Below are 23,177 nucleotides of genomic sequence, written 5' to 3' on the forward strand. Positions count from 1 at the left end.
CAAAATATCCTCCCACCTTGATATTGACTATATAATCTACACAGCAGGTATTATTGATTTCCGTATCTAAGAATCACATTCAAAACGTCATATGGTATAATTGCCAATACCTCAAAAAGCTCCGCGATGCGGATAGAGTCCCTATTGACGGTGTGATTTGTTGTAAGAATCACCGAGCTGATTCAATTAATAATTACGATATTACAGCCGATAATGACAAGACTTTGCTATGATGTATTCTGAAACTTTGCATAACTTATATAAGCAGAAAAAAAATGCATCAGTTAGTTACAACATAGGCAATTGCTTTATTGCAAATGACAGTAACGTTTATTGATAAAGTGAAAACATTTCTCAACTGTTGAAAAAAGTTAATGCTTCGTCCAGAGTTGGGCACAGTTAATCCACTAGGAACATTTTCGATAGCGATTATCGCTTCCGCTAATTTTTTAACCGATATAAAAAATCAGAGCAACTTGTATTTTGAGACATTAATGATTATAATTTATAATTTTTACACTAAACGACTCCTGAAATAAGGTTGTTTAGCAATTATCGAATTATACTGACGTATTATCTGTAATAGAAGCAATAGTAATAGTTTTTGGTTAGTTTGACAAACCTCGACAACTTTACATAGAAAGTGTAACCAGGCATGGAAAATCATTTACATTCATTTCATGCATTCATTTACATTCATTTACCTCTAACTTTTTTCATCAACAGCATTCCACAAAATTATGTATAGAGCTTTAGTAGGTTTTGTTATTAGCTCCATAACTCAAATCTGTATCTCTTATGCATCACGAATTAGCGCGGGCAGATGTTCCTGTTTTTCAGTGAATGTAAAATACATTCACTGAAAAACAGTAGTGGCTTCTGTTCGCTCTGGTTCGTCATGCATAAGATATACGGATTTGAGTTAGGGAAAGCTACTAACAAAACCTACAAAAACTCTATACATCATTTTGCGGAATTCTGTTGATGAAAAAAAGTTAGGGGCAAATGAATGTAAATGAATGCACGAAATGAATGTAAATGATTTTCCATGCCTGAGTGTAACAGTCAATTTCCGGCAGATATGAAAAGCCACAATTACTTGCGACTACGATACATATCATTCTCATTAGAAGTGATCATCCCTACTTTCAGAAGAAAGAAATATTTATTTACTTCGCGAAGAACGTCGTCAGCTTAGCGTACACTAATGTTCATAAATGTGGGGTTCCCTTGATGTTTCACTATCATGTATCTCTCATATCTAACATCAGCGTAAAGGTACTTTACAGCATTATTCGAGAAAGTTGCAAAGATTATCATCAACATTTATGCATCGAATCATTTTATCCTTCATATCCAAATGAAGGTCAGATAGGCTAGGTGATGTAGAATTTAATTTTTCATTTATGTGTTCCCGAACTTATCCTTGGTAGTGTACGAACAGAAACAGTGCAATGACGTGTACTAAAACCGAATATGAGCAACAGTTGTTGGTTTTTTCGATTTTCATAAACCGGACCGACGCATCGATCAGTTCCAGTCTACAGCATGATGTGCTCCTCTCTACACATGTCAGTCGGGAGTACGTAGACTTGGAAATATGATGGTCAGCATTCTTATGTTGAACCGGCCTCCCCCGGTACTACGCCTTGAAGGATGTTTCTTATGGTTTCCGAGAACGCCAAGTAACCAACTCCAGTGTAAACCCGTGATTTCAGTAACTACATGTGGTATTCAGCATTTTCGCGGAGAAGCTACCTCCCCGATACTTGAAAAGTGGTTCCTGTGAACATTCCTTAGATTCGGTAATATTTTTACGAGTTTTTCGAAATGCCAAGTGACCATCTTCATTGATATTTATGTTCAACTGCCGATGATTTCAGTGAGAGGAAATTAACCTCCATGTGGGTTCAGCATTTTTAACATAGATCCAGCCTTCCCTGATAGTGTGCCTTGAATAATAGGTCCTAAGGTCATTCATGAAATCCTGAAGTATTTTTCCGAGTTATCAAGGGACCATTCAATGATATTTGAGTTCCCACACCGCTGTTTTCAATAAGAGGAAATTATCCTAAATGTGGGTTCAACTTTTTCATGGAAAACTGACCTTCTCTCTCCGATACTGCACCATGAAATAGTTCCTATGGCCATTCCTGAGATCCGGAAATATTTTTACAAGTTTCTTGAGATGCTAAGGAACCAACTTCATTGATATTTGACTTCAAATACCGGTGATTTTAGTAAGAGGAAATTTACCTATATTTGTATCGAGAATAAGTCTTCCCTATACTGAACCTTGAAGAAAAGTTCCTTTGACCAGTCCTTGGATCCGCAAATATGTTTCCAAGATTTTTGAAATGTCACCAATTGCAATGATATATAAGGTTAAATACCAGCTATTTCTACACAAGGGAATCAAATAAGTAGAGATCAATATTTTTATGAAGTTCCTCCCTTCCCCGATAGTGCACCTTGAAGTTATATTTCCTGTGGCCATTCCTGACCGTTGGATTTTTTTTTTCAAGGTTATTGAAATGCCAAGGAACCAAGTTCAATGACACTTGAAATCAAATACCATTGATTTCAGTGAGAGGAAGTTAATCTAAATGTGGGTTCTGCATTTTCATGGTGAATAGGTCTTCCCCGATACTGTACTTTGAAGGATAGTTCCTATGACTATTCAGGAGATCCGGAAATATTTTTCAGAGTTTTTTTTAAATGTCAAGCGACTCACATCAATGATAATTATATGAGTTCATACACTGGTGTGTTCCGTAAGATAAAATCAACCTAAATGTGGGTTCTGCATTTTCATGGAATGCCGGCATTCCCTGATACTGTACCTTGACGAATAGTTCCTGGGATTCAGATATATTGTTTGAGTTTCTTGAAACACCAAGAGACCAATTGCAATGATATTTGAGCTCAAACACTGCTATTTGCAATAACAAGAAATCATCCTAAATGATATTTGATTCCCCCACATCGCTGTTTTCAGTAAGAGGAAATTATTCTTTATGTGGGTTCAACTTTTTCATGGAAAACCGGAAATCCGGAAATATTTTTAGTTTTTTGAAATGCTAACGGATCAACTATATTGATATTTGACTTCAAATACCGGTGATTTCAGTGAGAGGAAATTTACCTAAATGTGGTGATCTATATTTGTATGGAGAGTAGGTCTTCCCCTATACTGAACCTTGAAGAAAAGTTCCTATGACCAGTCCTGGGATCCGCAATTTTTTTTCCAAGATTCTTGAATATACCAGCTATTTCTACACAGGGGAATCAAATAAGTAGTGATCAATATTTTTATGAAATTCCTCCCTTCCCCGGTAGTGCACCTTGAAGTTTTATTTCCTGTGGCCATTCCTGAGTGCTGGATTTTTTTCAAGGTTATTGAAATGCCAAGGGACCAAGTGCAATGACATTTGAAATCAAATACCATTGATTTCAGTGAGAGGAAGTTAATCTAAATGTGTGTTCTGCATTTTCATGGCGAATAGGTCTTCCCCGATACTGTACTTTGAAAGATAGTACCTATGACTATTCCTGAGATCCGGAAATATTTTTCAGAGGTTTTGAAATGTTAAGGGACTAACATCAATGCTAATTGTATGAGTTCAAATACTGGTGGGTTCCGTAAGATAAAATCAACCTAAATGTGGGTTCGGCATGTTCATGGAATGCCGGCATTCTCCGATACTGTACCTTGACGAATAGTTCCTGGGATTCAGATATATTTTTTGAGTTTCTTTAAACACCATGAAACCAACTGCAATGATATTTGAGCTCAAATACCGCTATTTGCAATAACAGGAAATCAGCCTTAATATGGGTGCAGCATTTTCATGTAGGCCTCCCTTTGCTCAGTCGGTAAAGGCGCAGCTACAAAGTAAGACCATTCCTGAACGTCACTGGGTTCGATTCTCGGTCCGGTCTAGGTTTTTTGGGTTAGGAAATATATCGAGTACCCTGAGCATAGAGTATGATTGTACTTGCTACTCAATTATACAATGCAAAAATAGTACAGGCATTGAAACTCTCAACTATGGAAGTGCATATAGAAAACTAAGTTGAGAGCACGCAATAAACTTGAAATGCGAACAATAAGAAGAAGATTTTCATGGGAAACCGGCCTTTCCTGATACTGGACCTTGAAAAATAATTTCAAGGCCATTTTTGAGATCCGGAAATATATTTCCGAGTGTTGTGAAATGAAACGTGATAATCTTCAATGATATATGAATAAACACAGAAAAACATTCTGAATTTTACTGGTGATGTAAACATCCATGCATGCAAACATTCATGCATGTTAACTTCCATTTCACGTAAACTAGCAACTTGCAAGAAATGTTGCTTACAAATATGGACAGTTGGATAGAACAAATGGAATATTTCATTTCATGTCTCATAAACTTATACGATCTATGATGTAAACTTATAGAATATATCACATTTTATTTATGTGCGGTTATTTACGTTACTTTTTTTTTAACTGTGAAGGCAATTTACATACACGTGAATTTTCGGAGCCTTTCTTAGCTCAGTCCGTTTTAGTATAGTTCCATTTTGGAGGCGGCTGGGTTCGATTCCTAGTTCAGTTTGGTGGTTATTCAACTATGCAAACATTGTATAAATTTACGTTATTTGATAAATCTCAGCTAATCATGCACACCAAAAAAATTTGAATTTTAATGGTGATGTAAATATCCATGCATGCTTAAATTGAAGCATGTAAACTTCCTTTTTACGTAAACAAGCAACTTGCAAGAAATATTACTTACAAAGATTAATGGTTGCATACAATATTTAGAATATTTCATGAAATTACTCATAAATCTACACGATCTGTAATGTGAATTTGTATGGTATGTGACGCTCCATCTATGTGCATCATAGTGACAGAAATTTACACTACTTTTTCGAACTGTGTGATATTCACTTATTGCAAATAAAATTAATGAAGAAAAGAATAGTACTGCAGTCCTGATTATCAGAGTTAAATAATGTAAATATTATAGACCTGTGCATCCAAGAATTGAGTATGATTGTACAGCTTTCCCTAGAAGACGCTTTCTCTTGACGGGTTTTCAACCAACCGCTCTGATTTTCAGCGAATGGCTTGTTAAAACCGCCGAGAAAAGCGGTGGGTAGACCGCAGTGCACAGTTAGAAAAAGTAGTGTAAATTTCTAATCAATATGATGCACATAAATGGAGCGAATCTCTGATACTGCACTTTGAAGAATACTTCCTGTGGCCATCCATGAGATCCGCTAATATTTTCTCAAGTTTGGAAAATTCCAGGCGATTAACTTTAAAGATAGATAATCGAAATACCGGATAATTCCAGTAAACGGGAATTTAGCTAATTGTGGGTTTCAGCATTTTCATGAAAAACCTACCTTAACCGATATGAAAGATAACCTTCCCCGATGCTGTACCTATTGTATTCTATGAGCATTTCTGTGAACTGAAAATATGTCCCTAAGATTCTAGAAAAGCCAAGTGACCAATTTCAATGATATATGAGATCAAATACCATTGATTTCAGTACAAAATGTACCCATAAGAATTTTTATGGAGATGCAACCTTCCTAGATACTTCCCTTTGACTGCAAATGGCCATTCCTGGGATCCGGAAATATTTTTCAAGTTCCTTGAAATGCTAAGTGACCAACAATGGTGACCATATTCGAAGTCTATAGATGGTCACAAAGACCTTCCGGGACATAATTTGGTTTCCCTGGGGGCTGAGATAGCCTAGTCGGTAAATGCACTGTATTATTAATTCGATGGCGGTAGGATTGATTCTCGGTCTGGTAGAGGGAATCTTTCGGATAGGAAATTTTCTCGACTTCCCTGGGCATAGAGTATTTTTGCGCTTGCCATACAATATACAAATTAATGCATTGATTGGCATAGAAAGATTTCAATTAATAACTGTGACAGTGCATTTAGATCACTTAGTTTAGAGCCGGAAATTGTTCGCTACAGAAGCGTGAATCTGGTGAATCGATGACAATAGCGTAAACGTGACATTTACACATAAAATTTCGTACAAATTTCCCTAAAATTGCTGAAAATTTACATGACACAATCAAAAATATCGCTTTAAATCGAATCCCAAGAAAACCTCATTTCTACACTATTCACCATTTCATAAGATTGATCCATTGTGTTTTTCTTGATTGTTTAACAAAAGAAATGCTGAGTTTGCTTAGTTGAATAATACATTTTTATATATTTATTTATTTTATAATTATTGTAATCAGGTCAATCGTTATAACTTAAAGATCCATAGAGAACAATACTTCAAATACGGTCCACGGTTAATATGTGCCTACTTCATACATATTTGAACGCTGTAGTTCTTCTATGATTGCAATTGTTGGGATTATGTTACGATCCATGAAGCTTTGACGAACAACAATTGGGCAGTGAGCGTTGAAGGATCAGTGGAAAACCATTGATTTACTTGTCCATAACACCACATTATGAGCCTTCAAATTATATGGAAGCTGTGGTTTGATAAATAGCTGTGACATCAAGGAAAAATAACCAACATCATCAACTACAGTTGGCCAAGAATCAGTCATTCAAGCAAGTAGTAGCCAATCATCTAAACAGGACATCTGATGTGGCATTAACCACTGTGCTGATTCTACACCGTACCATTTCATATGTTTTCATGTGTTTGAAGAATAAATAATTTCATGTCATAAGTCGTTCGCAATAAGAAGTCGGTATCTTGTCCGAGGAAAAATGAGTCACGCCTTTGAAAACTTGTTTAAAAGAAATTCAACTACCAGGATGGATATTAGTACGTTGATAAAATACTCAACTCAATCATTGACCAGTGGCGTTGGTGGTTTAATTGTGCACAGTATAACCTTTTCGAACAACTTGTTTGTAAACCATATAGGGGAAATGACTCTAATGTTGGCCTATGGCTCTAAGATTGGGCCCATCGCTAAAAATCTGGTATTGATCAATTTTATCTAGATGAAAGCGTCATTGGGACGGTACTAATGGATATTTTTGGTTGTTATTGAAAATTTAGTCAATTGCTGAATTTATGTATGGGCCCAAATTATGGACATTGAGGCCAACATTACATCCACTTCCCCTAAGTTGGGTAGAATTTTGTTGTACCAATAAGTATCATCATATTCGACGATATATTTGTTGTATATAGTTGGATCTTCCACAAAATAATGTATAAAATACATTTTAGTATTTTGGAACAATGCAGTACTGTTAGTGCCTTTTTCATGGTTTTTGTGTCCATTTCAGCTGTTGTAGGTTAATTGCGCCTGTCCAACCGTCTTCTGCGTTTAATTAATGCAATATTATCCCCCTCATATGAAACACCTATTGCAAAAGTATAATTAACAAATTATATATAATAGGGACCATAAAACGGTGTCAATTTGGTTTGCGGTGTGTGTTTGATCACTGAATTCTTCATTATTTTTCATAAAGTTTGATATTTTTGTTGTTTCAAGAGGAAAGAATACATCCCATTTTAATGTCTTTCAGCAAGTATTGTATCACAAAAACTACGAGAAAACCCAGAAATCAATTTCAACCCGCTGATCTATTTTACTCCCTTGACATTAAAAAAAAAAACTCTGAAGAATATTTTCGGATTTTCGGAATAGTCATAGAAACTATCCTAGATTTAGATCTTAGATTAAATTTCTCTCACTGAAATCAGTGGTATTTGATTTCAAGTGGCATTGAACTTGGTCCCTTGGCATTTCAATAACTTTGAAAAAAAAATCCAGCATTCAGGAATGGTCACAGGAAATATAACTTCAAATTGCACTATCGGGTAAGGGAGGAACTCCATAAAAAAAAGTTGATTACCATGTGTAGAAATAGCTGGTATTTAACCTTATATATCATTGCAATTGGTGACATTTCAAGAATCTTGGAAAAATATTTGCGGATCCCAGGACTGGTCATAGGAACTTTTCTTCAAGGTTCAGTAAAGGGGAAGACCTACTCTCCATACAAATATAGATCACCACATTTAGGTAAATTTCCTCTCACTGAAATCACCGGTATTTGAAGTCAAATATCAATATAGTTGATCCGTTAGCATTTCAAAAAACTAAAAATATTTCCGGATTTCCGGTTTTCCATGAAAAAGTTGAACCCACATAAAGGATAATTTCCTCTTACTGAAAACAGCGATGTGGGGGAATCAAATATCATTGACGATGGTCCCTTGACAACTCGGAAAAATATTTCAGAACCTCAGGAATGGTCGCAGGAACTATTCTTCAAGGTCCATTATAAGGAAAGAATTATACTCCATAAAAATATTGATCACCACATTTAGGTTAATTTTCTCTCACTAAAATCACCGGTATATGAAGTCAAATATAAATGCAGTTGGTCCTTTGGCATTTCAAGATAACCGCATTTAGGTAAATTTCCTCCCACTGAAATCACCGGTATTTGAAATGAAATATCAATGAAGTTGGCCCCTTAGCATTTCAAGAAACTTTTAAAAATATTTCCTGAGCTCAGGAATGGCCATGAGAACTTCATGGTTCAGTATCTAGGAAGGGCGGTTCTCCATAAAAATGCTGAACCCACATTTAGGATAAATTCCTCTTACTGAAAACACCGGTAGTTGAATGAATGAAGATGGTCACTTGGCATTTCGAAAAACTCATAAAAAAATTTCCGAATCTAAGGAATGTTCACAGGAACAATTTTTCAAATATCGGGGAGGTAGCTTCTCCGTGAAAATGCTGAACACCACATGTAGGTACTGAAATCAGGGATTTTTTTTTCTTACATATCACTGGAGTTGGTTACTTTGCGTTCTCGGAAACCCGGAAAATATTTTCGGATCTCAGAAATGGCCATAAGAAACATCCTTCAAGGCGCAGTATCGGAGAAGGCCGGTTCAACATAAGAATGCTGACCATCATATTTCCAAGTCTACGTACTCCCGACTGACATGTGTAGAGAGGAGCACATCATGCTGTAGACTGGAACTGATCGATGCGTCGGTCCGGTTTATGAAAATCGAAAAAACCAACAACTGTTGCTCATATTCGGTTTTAGTACACGTCATTGCACTGTTTCTGTTCGTACACTACCAAGGATAAGTTCGGGAACACATAAATGAAAAATTAAATTCTACATCACCTAGCCTATCTGACCTTCATTTGGATATGAAGGATAAAATGATTCGATGCATAAATGTTGATGATAATCTTTGCAACTTTCTCGAATAATGCTGTAAAGTACCTTTACGCTGATGTTAGATATGAGAGATACATGATAGTGAAACATCAAGGGAACCCCACATTTATGAACATTAGTGTACGCTAAGCTGACGACGTTCTTCGCGAAGTAAATAAATATTTCTTTCTTCTGAAAGTAGGGATGATCACTTCTAATGAGAATGATATGTATCGTAGTCGCAAGTAATTGTGGCTTTTCATATCTGCCGGAAATTGACTGTTACACTCAGGCATGGAAAATCATTTACATTCATTTCGTGCATTCATTTACATTCATTTGCCCCTAACTTTTTTTCATCAACAGAATTCCGCAAAATGATGTATAGAGTTTTTGTAGGTTTTGTTAGTAGCTTTCCCTAACTCAAATCCGTATATCTTATGCATGACGAACCAGAGCGAACAGAAGCCACTACTGTTTTTCAGTGAATGTATTTTACATTCACTGAAAAACAGGAACATCTGCCCGCGCTAATTCGTGATGCATAAGAGATACAGATTTGAGTTATGGAGCTAATAACAAAACCTACTAAAGCTCTATACATAATTTTGTGGAATGCTGTTGATGAAAAAAGTTAGAGGTAAATGAATGTAAATGAATGCATGAAATGAATGTAAATGATTTTCCATGCCTGGTTACACTTTCTATGTAAAGTTGTCGAGGTTTGTCAAACTAACCAAAAACTATTACTATTGCTTCTATTACAGATAATACGTCAGTATAATTCGATAATTGCTAAACAACCTTATTTCAGGAGTCGTTTAGTGTAAAAATTATAAATTATAATCATTAATGTCTCAAAATACAAGTTGCTCTGATTTTTTATATCGGTTAAAAAATTAGCGGAAGCGATAATCGCTATCGAAAATGTTCCTAGTGGATTAACTGTGCCCAACTCTGGACGAAGCATTAACTTTTTTCAACAGTTGAGAAATGTTTTCACTTTATCAATAAACGTTACTGTCATTTGCAATAAAGCAATTGCCTATGTTGTAACTAACTGATGCATTTTTTTTCTGCTTATATAAGTTATGCAAAGTTTCAGAATACATCATAGCAAAGTCTTGTCATTATCGGCTGTAATATCGTAATTATTAATTGAATCAGCTCGGTGATTCTTACAACAAATCACACCGTCAATAGGGACTCTATCCGCATCGCGGAGCTTTTTGAGGTATTGGCAATTATACCATATGACGTTTTGAATGTGATTCTTAGATACGGAAATCAATAATACCTGCTGTGTAGATTATATAGTCAATATCAAGGTGGGAGGATATTTTGCTTATTGCTTATATTGCTTCCCAAACAATATTTATATGTTTACTCCAAACAAAGAAAACACAAATAACCTAGCTAGTTTCATCGACCTGCAGAGAACACTTTGTCATTCAGGGTGAAATGGAGGATGTAGGGAAAGGCGTTTTATTTCTTGATGACCTTTTTCATTATCAACAACTTGAATTATTTTTTGCTAAACATACGACACCACTATTCACATGCTTTAGTCAGCCGTCCGTAAAAATCATGTGAGCCGAAAGCTCCTCGCGAGAAATTCGTGTTTAGTACATTTTTTTTTCTTTCCCATGCCTTGTTCGCCATGTACCGGTATATCGGGAAAATGGTATGCATGAAATGAAAAAGGAAAAACGATGCGAGGAAAGTCGGAAAATTGTACTTTGAAGTACACCAAAAGATTTCTGACATTCTCACGAATCTTCTAGTATATAATTATCTGGTACTTTAGAATAAAGATCACGAGCTATCAGAGGGGAAAGATAGAACATGGTGTCTACACCTATGCAATCACGTGGCCGGAATTGGGTGGTCTTCATGTCGGAAAAACAACCCAGTTTTTTTGTGGGTTGGATTTTCCCAAAAATTTTCCAACTATCATGTTGCCAGAAAGTTATGCTACAACGTAGTGTGCTTCGATTTTTCGATTAGCTTATTTTTCCAGCCCATTTTTGCGGGTTTTCCCAGATGTACTAAAACATCCCAGCAAGGGAATAATATCAATAATACTTCCAGACGGGGGCCTTAAATGGTCATATCGTATATCAGTTTTTATGAGATACTAATTGAATAAGTCTAAAACATCAAACATTTTTTTGGTGTGCCATCATAACGACTGATTTTCTTCCCGTAGGTCACTTTTTAGTCTCTATTTTTACAATTATAAGTCGCTACTGGTCACTTATTTCTTCAACATGGCCACTAAAATCAATATTTTTGACAGCAGTGATTGCTACCAGCCCTGAATCGGATACAATCCCAGAATATTGTTAATTTTTTTTCTTCATTTCATTCCTGGTTCACAAAAGGAGTCCTTCACTCTATGTATTGAATTTTCTTCCAAGTATCATCCGCTTGGCTTCGTTGAGCTTGAATTTCTTGGATGTGAAGGAGTTTAACTCACGATCCTGTGCCTGGTAAGCAAAAACGGTCAAGACTAGGCCACCGAGCTTCTCAAACCATTACGTCCGATATGAACACCTTGATGGTATCATCACAAATTAAACATTAGGAGATTGAGGAGATAAATTTTGGGATTCTGATTCCATTTTTGACATCGATAGTCATAAAAAATGTGAACTAATCCTCCTAAAGTGTGATTGTATCTTTCTGATACCAATAAACCCATTGATTTGTTAAGTTATATTAATTAATATTACATAGGACGCTAAATTCATTATCCAGGTCATCACAAATACATCTGAAAAAATAATAAATAGTCAGTTTTGTTTCGCTAAAACTTAAACTAACCATTTCTGAGATGTTTTACTCGGGTATTGAGTAAAGAAAGGCAGAACTTATTTGAAAAGAAAACGGATTAAGGCAAGTTATTTGTATCGTTAGTTTCCGTCCATATTCCACGTGGTGAAAGTAAAATGGGGGATGTTCGAGTGTATATGATCCTTTATGTGTTTAAAGATTTGTATTGATCATTATCCATTAGAGTGATGCAAAATTTGAAATTTTCACTCCACAATACTTAAACGATTCCAAATCGGATCCTGACTAACCTCTCAAAATTTGAACCCATTTGGTGAGAAACTGAGATGGCACAAACCATTTGAAGTTTGTATGGGAATTATTATGGTAAAACCAGGATTTTTGTTCATGTCTATCTAATAATTCACCATATCAGTCTGCTTCGAAAACTTTCAATTGTACTTGTAGGAAAATTTCCCAGCTACAACTTTGCTCAAGACCACTTTTTGATTAAATGCAAGGATCGAATGTTATCAATGGTTCAATGCGCTGATGTCTTATGATCATGCTCAATCAACTGCTCAGCACGCAACATTGGTGTTTTTGGGGCGTTGAATAGGACACAAAAATCATGGCTACTATGTCACATTGCAAAATACAGTGTTGCCTACAGAGCAGCTGCTTGATCATGTCATAAGTTTACCAATCTCTTAAATAATTAATAGATTCAGCAAAGTTGTAGCTGAGAAAATTTTCTATAAGAATGGCTATCGAGCTGTTTCGCAGCTCAATATGGAAAAAGAATAGAAGGCAATGAACATAAAGTTGAGATTTTCCATAGCAATTTACATGTAAACTTCAAATGGCTTGTGCGAAGTCTATTTCTAACCAAATGAGTTGTAACTTTGGGAGGCTAATCAGGACCCGATTTGAAACCATTTAAGCACTGTGGAGCGAAAAAGTCAAAATTTGCATCAGTCTATTATCCATGAAATGGTAGAAAGGGTAAACATTATTGTATCTTTCAAAAAATTTAAACGTAGTTTGTAAACAGTCCGTTATTGAAAAGTTCAGGATTTTTTAGTCAATAGTGAAGATGATAATTATGTTGTAAGGATAATACTATACCTCTGTGTTACTTAATATAAAAAAAACCGTTGGGAGTACTTCAAATAAAATTAGATCCATTGAAATCTTAAGCAAATTTAAAAAAGCTACCGTCCATGAAAAACAACAACTCCAAACAACTCTTAATAATTCGTCTCAGCTACTAAATTAATGCAATCCCTTCCAGTTTGATGTACTAACCTCCATGCTCCTCCATATCGATCTTTTTTTTTTCAAACAAGCGTAGCTAAGCTTTTCTGCTTTAAAAAATAGATTTTTCTCCCATCTCATCAGTTTTTCTCAGATTTAGAAGAAACAGCTTTCAATCGATCAGGAATTGGTTCAAATTTTAAATTTTGTAATTGTTGAGCACAATTCTTGCTGAGTATTAAACATATTTAAGAAATACGTGGAAACAAAACCATCGTTTCGAAAAAAAAAGAAATATTTTGAATATTTTTTATATAAAACCGAAATTAGTCATAACCTTAAAAAATCTAAAATATGAATCAATTCCCGATAGATTGGAAGCTGTTTAATAAAAATTTGTTCAGAAAAGATGAAATGGGAGCAATAACTTACTTTTAGACTGAATAGTTTAGGAACCGAAATTTTGAAAACAAAAAATTTTAGCCCCTTGGAGCAATGAGGGGCAAACTGGGACCCATAGATTCGAAAAGAAGAGATAATTCCCCATAGAATTTGTAGCAGGTGACCTTTCCGAATTGGTTCAGTATGTTGTCCAGTATGCATTTACAAAAAGGATATTAGTTTTTCATACCACTAAACATATATAATAAATAGTTATATTTCATAGTTTAGAGCAACCTAGACAAGTTTATTTACATAGGAATGTTAGCGTTTTACCGAAGACTACAAATCAAGTAGTTTGTGTGGTAGTTTTTGATTTGTAGTCTTCGGTTTTACTCTAATTCAAAATGAAATCTGTTGTAATAAAATAGGTTCAAAATTGAATGTGTAACAGGTATTCTAAGTGAGCCATAAATGTTTGGTTTTTGAACAGACAAATTATCAAAATCAGCTGACTTTGCAACGTTCAAAGTGTTGTCAAACATCAATATCTTATCCAATAATTACGAAATTATGAAAAAATGTTATTTAGTGTGTGCGAAACCTAAAAAAAATACAAAATAACAAAAGTTAAATAATAATTTTAAGCGGTTTTGTCCGTGCTCCGGCCACTGTGCGCCGGGCAGATTTGCTTACGTTTGGACTGTTGTATAGACCATCCAATATAGTTCATCTATCTATCATCTATCTATAGGGTAGATGTACCAGGTATGGCCATACGTTCCTATTATGATGTGTTCCAGTTATGGTCTATGGAATTCCCATAGGCCATAATTGGAACACACCATAATAGGAACCTATAGCCATAACTGGTACATCTACCCTATATATAAAAATGAATTTCTGTCTGTCTGTCTCTCTTACCCTTATAGACTCGGAAACTAATGAACCGATCGGCGTGAAAATTTGTATGCAGGGGTTTTTGGGGCCGGGAAATGTACTTATGATGGTTCAAGACCCCCCCCCCCCTCTGTAAGGGAGGGTTCCCTTACAAATGAAACAGAAATTTCTGCATAACTCGAGAACTAATCAACCAACTGGAACCAAATTTGGCATGTGAAGGTATAAGGAGGTGGTCATAGCCCCTTAGATAAGAGGGGGTGTACGTACAATATAGCATTTTTTTTTTAAATCGGTGCATAACTTAAGCTAAAATTGAATCTCGAGCAAAGCCGGGCACACTCAGCTAGTATATAATTTAGCTGAAATTGATGGAGCTGTCCTGCGAGTGCCCATGACATTTTTTAGCTTTTTCAAAGATCTTGAGACATAACTTATCTGAGCTCTTTGACTTCCCTTAAGGTCTCCGGATATCGCTGACGTTCTTAGGCCTTTTAAAAGTTCCTGCAGTTTTCCTAAAACTATTGGAACCACCTTGGAGTTCTGAAAGCTGCCCTGAAGTGCACACAACAGAAGTTATCATCAGTAGATGTAAGATTTGATTACAATTCTGAGAGATTCATCATCGCAGGATGTTAGTTGTGATTGTATGAATGGAGGATGCGATATATCGAGCGTCCAAAAAGTGGCTTATACATTTTGGTGCACTGTATTTATATGAGAAGCGTCTGTAGGTTGATATTTTTGCGCCCAGTTAGTTTATAATCAAAATAATTGTAGTTGGAGATGCTTAACGTCAAATATCAGGCTTAAAGCGGTCGTTTTATACAATAAATGAAGAGATGAAAGTAAAGAGTGGACCGTCGCCATCCCTCCCCAACAGGGGAGTTTGGTAAAGGGGATGCCTTCATCAAAATTGTCATTTGCTCAGTTTCTACTTTCTATATACAATTTTCACACTGCCTTACTCTAACGGAACTATCAACTCTATACTTTCATCTCCTCGTCTATCGTTTAAAATTACCACTATAAGTCTGATATTTGACGTTAAGCATCTCCAGCTATGTAAATCGTTAACCTTACGCATGGAGTAATACAAATATGATTAGTTAAAGTAAAATAATTGGTTTTCAGAGCAGGTTTCTAATAGAGTAACCATCAGTAACCACCATGCCAGGCCTGCTAAAAACCCTTGGACAAACACTATCATCTCCAGTTGGAGCTCGTAATAAGTGTTCCCCTAACGCAGTACCCGATACAGACAAGTGCGCACACAACATGACTCTCTCCCCGAGCAAAGCTGGTCATCAAATTGAAATCAAAATTTTGCTATTTTGATGTAACTTGTTTTGAATACTCCAGTTGATCTCATTTTGGTTGAAGACTTAACGGTTAACCCAGCAAAAATGAGAGCAACATTTTACACTGTTGAATCAAACTGATTTTGCATTCACAATGTTTAACTGAATACGGTCCTGGTGTACATGGTTAGCATCCATATGCTTCTCACGCTGACTGATTTGAGCTCAAATCTCACCCCGGGAAAGTCACGAATGACATAAAATGTGCATAACAAAACAAATAAACAACGACCGATGAACATACATTAAATTTTAAACAAGGCGATAACAGGAGAACTTCAAGTTAAGTTGCTTCCATTTAAAAAGTCTTGATTGCATAATGAAAGCACAATATGATAGCAGACTAATGTCGCGACAATTGATATCAAAATGAGTTTCCATTATGATAGGAACTGCAAACTTTAATATCGATTTGCTTTCATTTTGTTAACTGACTTTGCTCGCGTCCTCTTACAGAAAATCACTTCCTCCGATACAGCAACTGTGGGAAAGTGCAACCCGAGCTACAAGAATGAGTAGCTCTCGCATTTCTCACTATTAATCCCAACTCTTAATTGCATCGGACACTATTCCGTGGCATCTCGGTTATCCAAACCCGATCAGCAATGTGCCAAGCCTAAACATTGCTCTTACGGCATCTAAACATTACGATCACGGCATCCATTCTTTTAAAGAATGCACTACACACAAACGAACTCGTCTCTCAACCGAACAACAGAATTAAAGATCTGCACACTTACAAATGATTTCCTCAATGGAAAGGGTACCACACTATACAATACACTTTGAACAATTCATGTAAATTTAGGTGCTCCGAGACTGCCATCCACGAGCGTCCATTTTGACATAAAATTAAGTTATAACAGACGTAAAATTCAGCTCAATCAATCGTACCTTTGGTCGAGTAACACACTTTTCAGTTCAAGCAAACAAAATCCACTGACCGCTTAAAATATCTTCTTATTTATAAATAACAAACTAAAGCATTCCTACAAATTCGGCAGCACTGCCCCCCCAATTAATCCTTACCAAACATAAGAGCACTCCTGCAAAACCAAAACGCGTCTTCAAGTGGAAAACAAGAAGACAGATAGCACAAGACCAGTGAAGGATCCTCCTCACGCCTTATGAGGGAAACACATGGCAACACCAACAAACTCCCATCCTCTCACCTACTTCCTTTGTGTTACAACCTGCAACCCAAACCAAACAACACAATTAAATTTTAAGAGTCAAAATTGCCATAAAATTCTCTCATCACAACGGCCCGGGTTTCTGAACGCTTTGCTCCTTGCATCCGCTACATCAAACTGCATACTGCCAGCGGTAGTGATCTAAGCAATAATGCAGCATGAACTTCCGCTCCGGCAACTTTCGCTGTATTTGTACGGGTCCCTTTCGTGAGCCTGTGTTGGTCTCCCAAACCAAAGGCAATCGATATTAATGACCGTTTTATGTGTGCGGAATGATAAAATCCTGCTCCATCCATTCGTCGTCGTCGTCGGTCATCCCCGGAGAGTAGCATATTAAGGGCCGTCAATACGTGCAAACAAACCACGCCTGTGTTCGTGCTCTGAAACGAACACAATCAGCGCTTTTCCGGTCGATTCAACGCCGAGGTGGAAACTGAACAGGCCGAGTTTTCCTGTTTCACCCTGGCAGTCGGAGGCGGCGGCATTGTTGTGGCTGTATGGGTTGTTTTTCCGACCGAGCGTTGGTAAGCTCGGCTCGCCGATGGACCACTTCTTTCAGGCATTCCAGCACACTAGATCATTCGGTTACCGGGAACGGGGAACGCTCTATACAATTAATAGTTTTATAATTCTTCTAAGCACTTTGACGGAAGTCGATGGAAACCTATTCCGTAGAATCGACTTCTGCTTGATTGCTTGGCTGGGGAGGCTGAAAAGGGGGTTGGGTGATGAGGGTTCGATGAACACGTCGGAGATTGACCCACATACTAATAAACGAAGGGTTTGGAATCCTAATGGGCTCTCGACAGGGAATGTCTGCCTGCATGTTCATGATGTTATGCACGGCTTGTTACTGACTGGTGGGATGCTAAGGGGAGGTTGAAACAGGTATAAATACATATTGATGATTTACAAACATAGCTGAATTTACCAATTGTTGAAACTAAAAACAACGTTTCTTTCTTTTGTTTCCAGGTATTCATCAATCCACTGAAATTTCTTTTCTCAGGTAGGTTTGCTTGATAGCAAAGAACATTATGTCTGTCATAAAAGTGCCCCAAAAGTATATTTTGGCTATCATGAATCATAATACTTAAAATCTACAAGCGCATAAAACACCTCCCCCTCCTAATTGGAATCCGCACTACAGAAAGGCCTATAGAATGAAAACCGAGCAAAAGTCAAACGTTAAGTGCACCCTTTTTTACCTGTCCTCCAACCCTCTCGGAAAACGCACAAAAGCCACAGCAGCTAATGCGAAAAAGGAAGCCAACATTACTTGTTCTGTCATATTCGAGATACCTTGGCGAAATGTATAGAACATGCACCACCAGCACGTGCCTCTTTTATTTTTACTCTTATCTGTTGGTACAAGAGTGTGACTGATTTGGCAGCGGTAGGTGCTCTTGACTCGGTTTTTTTTTTTTTTGTAGCCCCATTAACTAATTCTGAAATAACGAGCCAAAAACAATGGAGGTGCGGTTGCCAGTGTCAATTTTTACAAGAACATGCTCAAGTGTCATTCAAAGCGCCGCAAGGTACAGGTGTTCCTTCTCCTACATAGAGACACTCTTAGTAATGAATCTGCCAATAATTTAAGCTGACGTATTTAAACGAACTGTCAAATCGTATGGAACATGTTCGTTTTGGTAAAACATGGCGGCACGTTGACAGGTCTATTACCATGAGTGTCTATAGTCCTACCGGGACACGAAAGAAGAAATTGAAATGTGTGTGATTTACCACTGTTGCCAGCAGGCTTGGAAATGCTCATTACAGTTAAAATGCTATTTTTCGAAATTATGAAACAATATTATAAAGTATTATTATTAAGTATTATAAAGTATTATTATTAAGTATTATAAAAATATTTTTTATATGAAAGATGCAAAAAGAAGAGGTAAAGTTCGTGTTTGACACATAAAACCTGTAAATTTTGCTTTCAGAGGGTCACAATAAGCTATTTTAGCTGTAATGAGTAATCGCGATGAGTGAATACTAACGTTTGCATTGAAAAAAATGGACTTTTTTTTTCGGATGGTGATAAAAAAATGCTAAGACAGATAATTTCTTTTGATAAATTTCCCATGGAAGGTAATTATTTAAGCTTACTTGCAAAAAAATTCTACGCCCTTGCGAGCGGCCTTCCGGCAGTTAACCGGAACATTCGTCATGGCGGACGAAAACATGCGTGTAGGCATGTTTTTGAGTTCTTTCTTCGTTTTATTTATCAATTCCTCCTCAGTTTTCGCGACAAAATTGTTGGAGTAGATCTTACGCTTTAAGGGGGGAAGTACAATTAGAAGGCCTAAAATGAGGCCTATCTTTGAGAGTGGATTGCGAGTAGGGAAATAAATGAATGTTAGCGATTCTTTATGTATGTTATTAAGGATTTAATGAAGATTAATTATCAGTGACATTTTTTTAAAATTTTGCAATTTAGCCCAATTATTATAAATAATGTGAAGTCAATTTTTTAAAGCAGCACTTCGCGCCGTGCAGTCCCTACGTCCATGATCACGTCTGAAACAAAAAAAAACAGGACATTAAATGTGAAGGTACAGCGCACAACATGAATTAATTCGTATGTAAAAATAATGTTTTTTTCACAAAAAAATTTGAAGTTGAAAAAATATAATTAAAAAACCCTATTTTTTTCGACTTTGTTTATAAAAAAAAAACATGTTATAACAAACAAATCTAAAAAATCTTTCTATTCATGTTGTGGAGAATTTAATTATGAACATAAAACAGAGAACCGGAATCGATTTGAATGAAAAATCTGACCTGTACATTGCACGGCGATTTTGAAATCACTACTTTTCAGTAGAAGCATTTAAAGTTCAACTTTGACATGTTCAGCCATTTGACATGCACTCACTGAATTGCGTATAACTTTTTAAATAAGTTCCGGACGGCTTTATGCTTTTAAAGGCTCATTCCCAGATACATATAGAGTAAATTAGGCCAACAAAAATTTTTTCGAAAAAAAAAATTCTAATTGTACTTACCCCATTAAGTTGGCCCAGAAATTCTCGATGGGACGCAGCTGGGCCCTAATAAAAATAACCATAAAAGAGAGCTTAACGACGTGTTAGGGGTATCATCCAAACCATTTGTGGGATATTTTACCCATCCGGGATACAGTTTGTTTATGGTATTCGTTTATTAGGGGGGGGGGGACGTTGGGCGGGTTCGCAGACTTGGGTACCACATCGATATTCAGCCGCTCCATCTCCTCCAACGATCGCTTCGAGTAGTGGGCCGATGCCAGATCCGGCCAGAACACCGCGTCTTCGCTCTTATGGTATTTCTTGATGAACGACGCAACTTGCGGCAGGCATTTCGTACTATAAATTTCCCCGTTCACGGCCAGTCCGGATCGAAAGAAGAGCGGCTTTGACATCCCCTTCTCGCTGATTGTCAGCCACAGCAGAACTTTCTGGGGGAACTTGGTGTATGAAATGAACTTCAACTCGGAGCTCACTTCCTTCGTGGGGGAAGTAAAATACGAAGTGCCCTGCCAGTCGTTGCTGTCCAGGGTGAGATAGGTCTTGTCGTCCATCACCACCGCCACGTCGTGATTCGCCGGGAAAAACGAATTGACCATCTTATTCAGCCGCTGCCGCTGCGTCATTGCCTGCAGCTCCGAAACCAGTGGACGTGACTTCCGCTTCCTGACATGTATGTTCATGTTCACCAGGTACTTTTTCACTGTTTGGCCGGTTGTACCGACCTCCCGGCCAAGCGCACGCAGCGATGTAGCCACTTTTCCCTCGGTCTTCCTCTTCAACATCCTTTGGAGCTTCTTGTCACTCAGGGTCGTCGGCCGTCCGGAACCGGGCTTTCTTTCGATGCTCTGATTGTTGTCTAATAGTTCCAAGATGTTGTAGATGCCGGAACGGGCGTATCCGGCGTCCACGAAGTGCCGCACGATGTCCGTTTTCGACGCGGCGGGGTGCCGTTCTTTGAACGCGCACACTTCTGAACGGAGTTGCTTCACTGTTTTTGCCATCACGGTTAGAGTTCAACTGATAGTGCAAATTTTGTCTGTTGACTCATGGGTTACTATGATTGATGCGGCATGGGTAGTTTCGTCAGTGCGAGTGAAGGTAAACCCATGAAAAATCGACAATTTTTGACCATTTTTTTTTAAATGCAAACGTTATTCATTATAACTAATCGCTAATTATGACACTCTGGATGTGAAATCGACGCAAACTATACCTCCTCTTCTTGCATCTTACATATAAAAATTATTATTATAATACATATCTCATAGCTTCATAATTGAGAAAAGTAGAATTTTAGCTGTAATGAGTATGTTCAAGCCTGGTTGCCAGTGCGCAAGTAGTGACGTTTAACGCACGCACACTAGCATGTGCATCACCGTGTAATGTTGTTTATTATTTTCCTTTTACTATCCTAAAAAATGATTGAAATTAGATCTGTCACAATGAGTTTGACAGCTGGCTATTATGTATTTTCCTAGGATTTTCACTACCATGCTCTGACATATCGCATCAATTCAACCAGTCGTGAAAATCTCTAGTGTCTTCCATGAAGTTGATGTTTATAGTTTGACCTTTAAATCGATAAAAGTTTTTGAATAGTTGTTGGGTAATTCGCACCCGCGAATAGCTAGGTCGGATTATGCACTTTAACAACTCTGTAACAGCGGTGCGATATATTACTAACCAATAATTTTATTCTACGTACTACTAAATGCATTTATTATTCTAAGCAAGTGGACTGTATTTAAACAATACAATCAAACTAAATCGATACCGGTACCGTCGGCGGCTGGGAGCTAACTGGCTATTCTCCTATCTATATTTACAAGTGATGCTGCGAGAGCACATCACTGATAGCCTATCGTGCCTATTTCTCGTATATGTAGGTAGAATATAATCTGCATACATACAGATGATCGTGGTCACTCATTTCTCCACACAATTATGTATTCTAGTTTCCCTAACAATAGTAAATTGACAAAAAATAAAAATTTAACATTTTTATTTCTAATTCAATCGTGATGGAACCATCCATAACGTTGTAGATTATGTAATCAAAAATAAACTTTGCTGAGAAAACTATAGTGGTAAAGCTAATGATTATTTTTCTATAGCAATTTTTAGAATTCAAGGGGGCTCTTTCTCCCTAAATAAAAGTTTTTTTTTATTCAATAACTTTTTTTTCAACTTTTACGTGAAACTAGTCTTCTGTTAATTTTGTTTGCTCGTTAAATTGCTTATTCTGATGGAAGAAGCGCCTCGTTAAATCGGGATGTTTGATGTTTGTGAAAACCGAAAATGGAACATGTAACAAAATTATGAAACATTTTGAACGTTAATAACTCAGTTGCCCCTGGACCAATTTCAATAATTTTATCACCAATCGATCGGAAATATTTCTACGCATCTGTTTTCATTTAAGACTTTATCATTTCAAAATTTAACTATTGAAAATTGCACGAATGTGCAACTGTTGCTATGATAATTAGAAGTATCACCGATTGCCTGCGAAAAGCGATTTCCCTAACACGGATTTCAAAGTTAAATTCCATCCGGTCTCACCAAACGGTCTTTATTCAATCACCGCGTGGTGAGTGGTGGTGTTCTCCAGTACACAACGAAAGGCTCTCCGCAAGCAGCAAGCTATCAAAGCTGCCCTCAATCGCTGATCGGATTCAGTTCCAACCACCGAGTGTGGTGGTGTCCGGGCGTCGGCATCAGCAGCAGTGCTTTCGGCGCGTGGCGTTGAATATTGTTCTCCAGTATACAACGAAAGGCTGCAGCCTGCAAGAAGCGAGCTGCAGCCCACATTAGCATCCATAGCAGGAGGGGCGCTGTCGGCCATCTATGCCAAGTGCGTCACCCTCTTTCCAAACAACATATGTATAGCTCATCCTAATGAGGCTTTGTATTTAACACACTAATAGCCCAGCATTACTCAACCATCACGACAAAACGGTCCTTTTAAGGACCACCACACATTTTTTAAGGAGTATTTTTTTTGACATTTGCCAAGATCATCAGTCGGATGTCAGTTCCCATATGTTTAAAGCTAACATTCATTAAGGCAACATTGGGGGTGCAA

The 23,177-nt window shown here is 37.1% G+C and overlaps 1 protein-coding gene across 7 annotated transcripts in view; it reads left to right on the forward strand.

Annotated features, from left to right (window-relative positions):
- LOC135701551 (stress-activated protein kinase JNK) overlaps window positions 1-23,177 on the forward strand; it is a 303,139-nt gene that overhangs the window by 24,459 nt on the left and 255,503 nt on the right. For 5 of the 7 annotated variants that reach the window (XM_065222389.1, XM_065222397.1, XM_065222394.1 and 2 more), the window contains exon 2: window positions 18,054-18,087. The exons of the other annotated variants lie outside the window; for them this stretch is intronic. The gene's annotated coding sequence lies outside the window, so the exon portion shown is untranslated. The remainder of the gene's footprint in view (window positions 1-18,053; window positions 18,088-23,177) is intronic. 7 annotated transcript variants of the gene reach the window in all.

This window comes from Ochlerotatus camptorhynchus, unplaced genomic scaffold, assembly GCF_037179485.1.
Source record: "Ochlerotatus camptorhynchus isolate MF236.1 unplaced genomic scaffold, CSIRO-AGI_Acam_v1.1 ptg000167l, whole genome shotgun sequence".
NCBI classification, from domain to species: Eukaryota; Metazoa; Arthropoda; class Insecta; order Diptera; family Culicidae; genus Ochlerotatus; species Ochlerotatus camptorhynchus.